Consider the following 9,213-nt stretch of genomic DNA (forward strand, 5'->3'; position numbering starts at 1 on the left):
GAGACTATTACTAAGTATACTAGGATTGTAGCCTGACAGCTCAATCTTATCCATGTTTATTCAGAAGTTGCACTGTATTAAACGGGGCTTACTCTCTTCCTAGCCTAGGTACACTTTCATGCTGTAAGTAACCCCTGCCAGGAGAAAAGCAGGTGGGACAGGCAGTTTGAGGGGTATAACATCCTCTTCCCACTTGCCATATCTGTGCTTTAAATCTTCCTCCAGTTATCACTTTATAGGAATTCAGCATGACTTGCATTCTGCAATGCAGTGATTCTCAAAACTTTTCTCCCGCAGACCACGTGAAAATTGCTGCAGGTCTTGGCGGACCATTTAATAAACTTTTTTTATTCTGCAAATCAAATCACATCCATAAGTCTTGCCTTTCTAACATAGATATGTCTATTTTATGAGCAAGGTTTTGTGAACTCAGGTGTAATGTTCGTAAGCTTACAAACACGGGCATACTGAGGGAGGGCAGAAACACTACTGCAATTTTTGTTGCTTTTTTGTTATTGTTCTTAATTAACAGCTACAAATTCGTAGTTACTGTACAGAAGCAAACATTACTTCCCTGCTGTGGTTAGGATCACCCGATGAAACTCATACAAGCGCACAGCTGAAACTGTGACCAACACAAATTATAGATGTAAGTTAGCTGAACTGTGTCCAACAACCAAGTCAAGCTACATATGTAGTGTAGCAGAGTGATACCAATTTGAAAAATGTGCATGGCTAAGAATAGATATTTTCCATTGTTTCACAACATTTCTGTGGACCACCTGAATGGTGCTCCCAGGCCACAGTATGAGAGTCTACATTATGGATTACCACTTTCCTATGCAGTTAGTTCCTTTGATGTTAATGGGATAATTCTTAGACTACTCCAGAATAAGTGATTCACAGCTCAATGTCTCAAGCTTGATGTCATTGATTATAATTAGAGCGGAATACCAGCACTCAAGGTTCCCGACTGTAATTTACGTTCTAGAGCTGTCCACTGGCATTTAAGCTAAATCCCTGCTTGCTACTATAACTTACACACCTGATAAAATAATTTTACTTTGCACGACCTTTCCAGTATTGTGGGTGCTATTTTGGACTTGCCTTTTGCTTCTCTGTGGGATCTGCCTGCTCTCTGGGCAGATCTTAATCCCCTGCCTCCCTGTGCTCTTGAGGCTGGAAAGTAAATGTCTCTCTATGATCAGAAATAGTCTTTCACCTAGTCAGGTCAGCATAGGAATGCCACATTTCATGGGACCAGATGCAAATGTGGACAGGGTTCCTGACCCTCGAGTGCGTAGAAGAGATTTGGGCAGGGCAACTTGTCATGCGAGAGTGAGAGGACACATTTTTACTTCTGTGCAGTGATGAAAGGTGCCGAGCCCTTGCCCTCCTTTCTACCAGGCAACCCTAACAAACTTCCAAATGTATGCCAGCTTCTTTTGGCTCTTACCCTGCATTGCCCTGTACTTCAGCACCAGGGAGAAGGACACGCTGCCCTTTGCCCTAGTCAGAAGGCTACTGGGAGGTTGCATCCTCTCTGTTTTGGGAAGAACACCATGGCAAAGGGAAGACCAACCTGGCCTCAGTCTTAGCTAGAGAATATACACCTGCAGGCAGCTTACTTCCCCCTTCCCTGCCAGGAAGAACCCTAGGAGAAGGGCTGTAGCTAGGGGAAAGGGCCATAGCTCAGTGGTAGGGCATCTGCTTTGCATGCAGAAGGTCCCAGGTTCAGTGCCAATCGGTGTAGACCAGGGGTTTCCAAACTGTGGTCCATGGACCACCACCTCCATGCGCTTCATTCAGGTGGTCTGGACATGGCTGCATTAAATATTCATAATGGTATTTCTTAGATTGTGTTTTGTTATATTACAGCTTGAATTCTATGGAATGCAGATTGTAATACCATAAAATGCAATATAAGTAATAAAAGAAGCAACAAAAATACAATTAAAAATCATACAGCATCTAGCCAGAGCATTACAATTGCTACAACCGACATAAATATCATTAAGTGGTCTGCTAAAACCATCAGCTCTTTTCAAGTGGTTCATGGAAGAAGATTTGGGAACCCCTGATGTGGGCAATACCGAGCTAAAGGGACCAGTGACCTGACTCAGTAGAAGGCGCCTTCCTATATTATTATGCTTTAACTGCCAGTTCCCCTGAGACTGCAGAAGGGAGTGGAGGGACACACTGCCTTTGACCAGAAGAGGACTAAAGGCCACCTGGTAGTTACAACACTTCTATTCAAGCAAGTTTAGCCTTGTCTCAACAGGATACAAATGTGTGTTCACATCTCACCACTTGGGTTTTTATAAGTAAATCTGGACTGGGTGCCCTGCAGGTGTTATTTCTACAAGTGCAGTAAATATGTCATCTACTTTAGGTCTGAAATACAGTTTTTTTGGTTTGAAAAGGAGGATTAAGGTTGGATACAGGCTACGTGAGCAGTACTTAATTTATCTGGGCATAAGCCCTATTGAATTCAATAGGACTTACTTCTAAGTAGACATGGTTAGGATTGCACTGTCAATGGGAATGACTAACTTGTCCCACTGATTTCATTGGGACCGAAGTACAATTTAGGGTGCTATTCTGTGCATACTTGCTTGTGAGTAAGCCCCATTGCACTCTATGGGGTTGACTTCTGAATAGATATGTATAGTATTGCTCTGTAACGTAGTCTGGATGCAGCCCAATACACAAACAAATGTGCTGCAGAGGTTTAAAACAGCGTTTCAGCCACAGCAGAAATTCCAAGAATTGAACAGAAAACACCCATAAAGCTATGTAAGTGTAACAAGAGTGAGACCTTGTCCTGGTATAAAATATTGTTATAGGCTTATCTAATAGTTTATTTATATTAAGAGCTACATTGGCTCCGCTATAGAGCGAGCCCTGCACAAACCACCAGGGCTGTGGAGTTGGAGTCGGGAGCAATTTTGGGTGGAGTCGGTAGAAATGTACCGGCTCCGACTTCAAAATAAATTTTGATTGACAATTTTTTAAAAATATAAATTCAAAATGTCAAAGAAGCTTCCCATGAAGTCAGCTGTAGTTGAGCATTTCACCATAACTCAAGATGGAAAACATTTTGTGTGTCAGTGTGTATGACACAGGACCCAGATGAAGACAAATGCTGTAATGCCAAGATCAGCACATATTCAGGCTGTGATAAAAATGCTCCTACGAGAGCTTCCAATTTAAAAAGACATTTACAGCGCTTTCCAGGGTAGGAAGCAATTTTGGGTGGAGTCGGACCGTAGAAAAATAGAGGAGTCGGAGTTGAAGGTTTGGCATACCGACTCCACAGCCCTGCAAACCACCTAAGAATACGATTCTACAAAGAAAGCTGTTCTAATTTAAACTGGGCAGGAGGGGTGTGATTGCTGAAGTGGAACAAGGTCAAGGTAAAAAGAGCTCTAAGATAACTTTCCATACATATTTTTCATACTTCATTTTGTTAGATAGGGAATATGAGTGTCAGTGTTTTCAGTGAATCATACTGCATTCATGAGATATCTCCAGACCATTTGCACAACTTCTGTTTACAGAAAATATTAACGTGATGGAAAAGGATCTGCCCTTTTCTTTTTTGTGACTGATGTAGTATCTGTGTTCAAATATTAAGTCCTAGGTGAGCAATCCTATACATGTCTACCCAGAAGCAAGCCCAAGCAGGTGAGGCCCTGGCCGAGGGCCCCTGAGACTACAGGGGCCCCTCTGCTCCCCTTCCGCGATTCACAGCAGGATCGCTGCCACAGATCTCATGGCGAGAGCTGCAGAGCCCCCGCCATTCTCTTGCTCAACCTACCTTTCTTGGCTGTTGTGCGGTTGCGGGCACAGCGCTGCCCTTAACCAAGGTGGCGGCAGAGGCTTCAGCTCCTTAGGTTGAGCAAGGGAATGATGGGGGCTCTAGGAGCTGTTGCCGTGCGATCCGCGGGAGCGATCCTGCCTCAAATCATGGAAGGGGAGCACTGGGGGCCGGGGCAGGTTTGTGCCCAAGGGCCCCGGCATGTCTGAGCCCAAGCATGTATAGTGGCTCTTAATCCCAGGAAAGCATGCATAGGATAGGATTGCAGCCTGAAAATGGGACTCAAGAGTTGTTGCTGTTTGTCTTGATGAACTTTGTATTCATATCTGCAAAAAAAACCAGTTTTTGTATGCATTTTGTTATAAGTGCACATTCATCTGTTACAAAAAGACAACTAGCAACCTCTAGTGAGCAAAACAGAGAACTGCTTGGTTAGTTTATTTACACAACACGAAAAACCTTTAGGGTTGTATTCAACTAACTTTTACTCAAAGTAAGCCTGTTGAACTGTATCGCTGTGACTAACTTAGATCCTCCAATTTCAAGGGGTCTACTCTGAGTGCAGGGTAGCTGCATACAACTCTTAATCCCCCAAATATCTACTAAGGATGCCTCTGGACATCCTTTTTATTGTGTATTCACAGAAAAGGCCCTATCTAGTCCAGCATATTGTTCTCACATGGATGCCCTGGGAAGCCCACAAGCAGGACGTTCCAATAGCACTCTCCTGCTCACGGTCCCCAGCAACTGGTATTCAAAGGCATATTTCTTCCGCAGAGCAATGATATGGTACTTTTACCATATGGGAGGGCTGAGCACAACAAGCAGTGATTCATAAAGTAGATCCCAGATGACATAAAGCAGGGGATTGGAACCTTCAGCCCGTGGGCCAATTATGGCCTGCCAGTCTTCCCAATTTGGCCTGCCAGGCCTTTTTGGGCAAGCTACATCCACCCGCCCTACACCTGATGTCATACAGGTAAGCGTGGCGCTTGCCCAAAGCCCGCTTTGTGCAGCTGCCAAAAGTACCGTGGGGAGGCTTTGAAGTGCTGTGCAAAGCAAGAATCAAGCGTTCAGCAGGATTGCTTTCCCTTCTCACTGCAGGGAGCTCTCTCGCACACCTGAACTCAGCACTAAGCACTGGCTGATGCGAAGAGAGAGCAATCCAAGTAAGCACTGTTTGAAGCAATCCCCGCCCTTGAAGATCACCAGAGCAATCTTTAGAGGGGCACGTAGGGGATGCTTCAAGCTGCACTGCAAAATATTTTGAGACAGTCCTCGTAAGGAGGCTCCAGCGATTTTTAAAGGAGGGAAGACTGCTTCAAAGAGTGCTGCAAAACTAGCAACTATGAAGAAAAAGTCTTGGTCTGCTTGCTTTAGAAAGCCCACCCCATGTTGATCCTTTTCAGAGGTTGAAGGGATTAGCACAGGCAGGCTTTCCAAGTCCCCCACCCCCTCCTTTCAAGCTCTGATTCCACAGCAGAGGTTCCAAGTGCAAGGGATTTTGACACCTGTCAATCATATGACATCATGTGATTGACAGGTGTATTGCTGTGCCCACCTGTCAAAGTTGGCCTGTGAGATGGGTCCAGATAAAGATCTGGCCCCTGGAGCCAGAAAGGTTCTCCACCCATTATAAAGTAAATACACTAATAGGCAAAAAACCTTGCGGTTTAAGAATGTACCTATAGCCCACAGATATTTCTATCAAACTTTAAAAAGCAGGGAAATTGGGCAGCTATAGTGAATGCACGAGGGGAGCAGGAGACCTGACCTCCTCTCTGAGATATTGGACTTCCCTAAAAATTTGTCAAAATGCAAACACAATTTGGGTTGGTCTTTCACAGTCCAATCCACTACCTATGTAGCTTGGAAGAATTTGGTAACATGTGCCTCTGAGCATATGGTGAGTGGTGGCAATACCTGCCATCTTCAAAGATGGAGAATTACATTTTCGTATGTGGTGTTCTTACTTTGCTTCATTCCTGTATTACTATTATTTCTACAGAGAATCTAATCTAGAAAATTTTATTTCTCTCATTATTCGTCCTAGAAACCCATGTCAAATTTATTTTTATTAATTTCAAAGCCTTTTTATTGGTCAGTGTCATATGATGGTGAAGACAGCCTTTTGTGTTTCAAATTGGAGGTTATGTTCTATTTCTATTTTGGGTGCATTAACAGTTGAATCTGAAACTGAAGTTTGATGTAAAATCGGTCTGATTACAATATGTTGTTCCTTCAGGAATGACTCTAGCTGTTGGAAAAAACAAACTTAGCCTGCCCAAGATGCATATTTTCTGGGTGCTATGTTTAAACCACTTCATTTAAGGCAAGGTGGGCATGGTCAATTAAAAACATAGAGCACATCTAGAATATATTTCACCTCCCACTGTTTTATCTTGTGCAAACTGAGACACTCCTGATGTCCACTGGAGACTAATCTGCAGAATAGTCAGTGCCATTATTCCACAATATTTTTGGACCTTTTTTAGTGTAAATTTTGCGAAGTGTTGCTATACTTCACATATTCACAGAAATAGAAGCAAAAGAAAATGATTTCCTATAGGAACCTTCACTGAAATTGCAAAGTAAATCAGACATATTTGAAGTGACTATCTGAACTATGTCAACTGTCTTAATACTGTTGCTTCCTCCCTACTAAAACAAGATCAGCATAGCACATGTCTTGTTTCTATTATTTGGGCTGATTGCAGGTGTTACCACCACTCACCATATGCTCAGAGGCACGTTACCAAATTCTTCCAAGCTACACAGGAAGTGGACTGGACTGTGAAAGACCAACCCCAATTGTATTTGCATTTTGACAAAGTTTTAGGGAAGTCCAATATCTCAGAGAGGAGGTCAGGTCTCCTGCTCCCCTGGTGCATTCACTATAGCTGCCCAATTTCCCTGCTTTTTAAAGTTTGATAGAAATATCTGTGGGCTATAGGTACGTTCTTAAACTGCAAGGGTTTTTTTTGCCTATTAGTGAATTTCTCTGCTTTTTAATCCGAGAGGTAAGAAATGGGATCCTGTGCAAGCTTGCTGAGAATGGACTGATCATTTGCATGCTTATTGAGTACAGTAGGATTTACTTCCCTGCAATCAAGCTTAGGATAGGTAAAACAGACCACAGGGGATGGGGAGGAGGAGGAGGGAGGGGAGGAAGGACAGAGGGGAGGAGGGGGTTGGGAGCAGGCTGGAGGGGGAGGGGAGAATGACAGGTTTGATCATTTGCATGTTTATTGAGTTCAGTGGGATTTACTCCCGTGCAATCATGAGGAGGAAGGAAGAGGGGAGGGGAGGGGGAGGGGAAGGGGGGAAAGGCAGGTCTGATCATTTGCATTCTTATTGAGTTCAGTGGAATTTACTCCTATGCAATAATGGTTAGGATAGGTAAAACTGACCATGGGGAACAGAGGGAGGTGAGAGGAGAGGGAAGGAGAAAGGGAAGAGAGAGGGGAGTGGAAAGAGGGGGACAGGGAAGGAGGGGATTGAAGGGGGAGGGGCAAAGGAAAGGGCAGGAGAGGGCAGGCTTGATAATCTGCATGCTTATTGAGTTCAATGGTATTTATTCCCATGCAATCATGCTTAAGATAGGTAAAACTGACCATGGGGAGGGGAGGGGGAAGGAGGGGATTGGAGGGGGAGGGAAGGGGCAAGAGGGAGGAGATAGGAAGGAGGAGAAGGGAGGGTGGGTTTGATCAGTTGCATACTTTTTGAGTTCAATGGGATTTATTTCTGTGCAATCATGTTTGAAAATGGAAATGGACTGCCTTCAAGTTGATCCCAACGTATGGTGATCCTATGAATAGGGTTTTCATGGTAAATGGTATTCAGTGGTGGTTTTACCATTGCATTCCTCTGAGGCTGAGAGGCAGTAACTGGCCCAAGGTCACCCAGTGAGCTTCATGGCTATGTGGGGATTCGAACCCTGGTCTCCCAGGTCATAGTCCAATACTGACCTGGGGGAGGGGCAGGGAGGGTAGGAAGAGGGGGAAGGGAGGAGATTGGATGGGTGAGCTCTGGGCAGAGGGGAAAACCCTTTCCTTTCCAAAAGGAAAACTTTGTGAACAGTATAATTTCAGTGTTCCCCCACCTTTTTATTCTACAGCAGGCACATGTAGCCTCCCACCCAAATTTAAACCAAAGCTGTCCTTGGCCACATCCACACCAGACCTTTATTTCACTTTAGGCACTCATGGCTTCTCCCAAAGAATCCTGGGAAGTGTAGTTAGTAAAGGGTGCTGAGAGTTGCTTGGAGATGCCCTGTTCCCCTCACAGAGCTTCAATCAGCTTGGCTGACTGTTAAACCACCCTGGCCACTGGACCTGTCAGGAGAATAGCAGTCTCCTCTCAGCACCCTTCACAAATTGTACTTCCCAGGATTCTCTGAGGGAAGCCATGACTGTCTCAAGTGAAATCAAAGTCCGGTGTGGGTGTGGCCCCGATTAGGCAAGCCAAGCAGCTGGGAGTCTGGCTTTTAGAATACTGACAGTTGATTCTTACTGATCATGCCCGACATCATCATTCAGTTCAATGCAAAATTTCTTAAATTAATTAAAAATCAGCTAGGCATTTTTTAAACTTTTAAACTGCAGAAGATGAAGGTCAGAGTATGGGGCAAGGTCAGTAACAGGATAACAGGTCCTCTGTGTACATGGCTGATTTTTAATGAATTTCAACAGATTATGAGAACTCACAGAAAAGACCAAAAGGGGTCTGGGTTTTTCTCTCTCTCTTTAGACTTTGAACTCTCTATTCTCTCTGTCTGTTTTGTGTGTCACCATGAAAATTGAGAGGGTTGTTAAGCAAGCGTTTCTATAAGTTTTGTAAGGTTTTGTTTTGAAATGAGCTTATGGGAAGCATCAGAATGGCATGTGGGGGTATTCTCAATTTAACATTGCAGAATGTGAAAAATCTACGCTGACTATAGTATACAGTCACTGTATAATATAAGGGCTAAGATAGTCTTTCAGGTATCCTGGTCCCAAGCTGTATAGGGCTTTGTTCACCAAAACTAGAACCTTGAACTTGGAAAATTATATATTACCCCCCCTCTCTCTCATTTTTGTTTGGCTATGTTCATCCAGTTAACCATGAGTTATCACTGTAAGACAGAAGAAAATGACATATAGGAATGTATTTTAAACATTAAAAAAACTGTGGTTTCCTGACTGCCTCTTGGTTCCTCCCTTTCCAGAATCGGCATCATGAAACAATACTTTATTTCATGTATTTGTTAAAGGATTTGTATTCTGCCTTTCCACATCTTAAGGAACATTCAAGGCAGCTAACATCAGTAAAAAAATAGTAAAAAGAAAAAAACACAGTTTGCTACCAGGCAACCTTTTCATTGAACATTCATCCTTTGTTTGCAAGGAGATGAG

This window comes from Rhineura floridana, chromosome 7 (assembly GCF_030035675.1).
Source record: "Rhineura floridana isolate rRhiFlo1 chromosome 7, rRhiFlo1.hap2, whole genome shotgun sequence".
Classification (NCBI taxonomy): domain Eukaryota; kingdom Metazoa; phylum Chordata; class Lepidosauria; order Squamata; family Rhineuridae; genus Rhineura; species Rhineura floridana.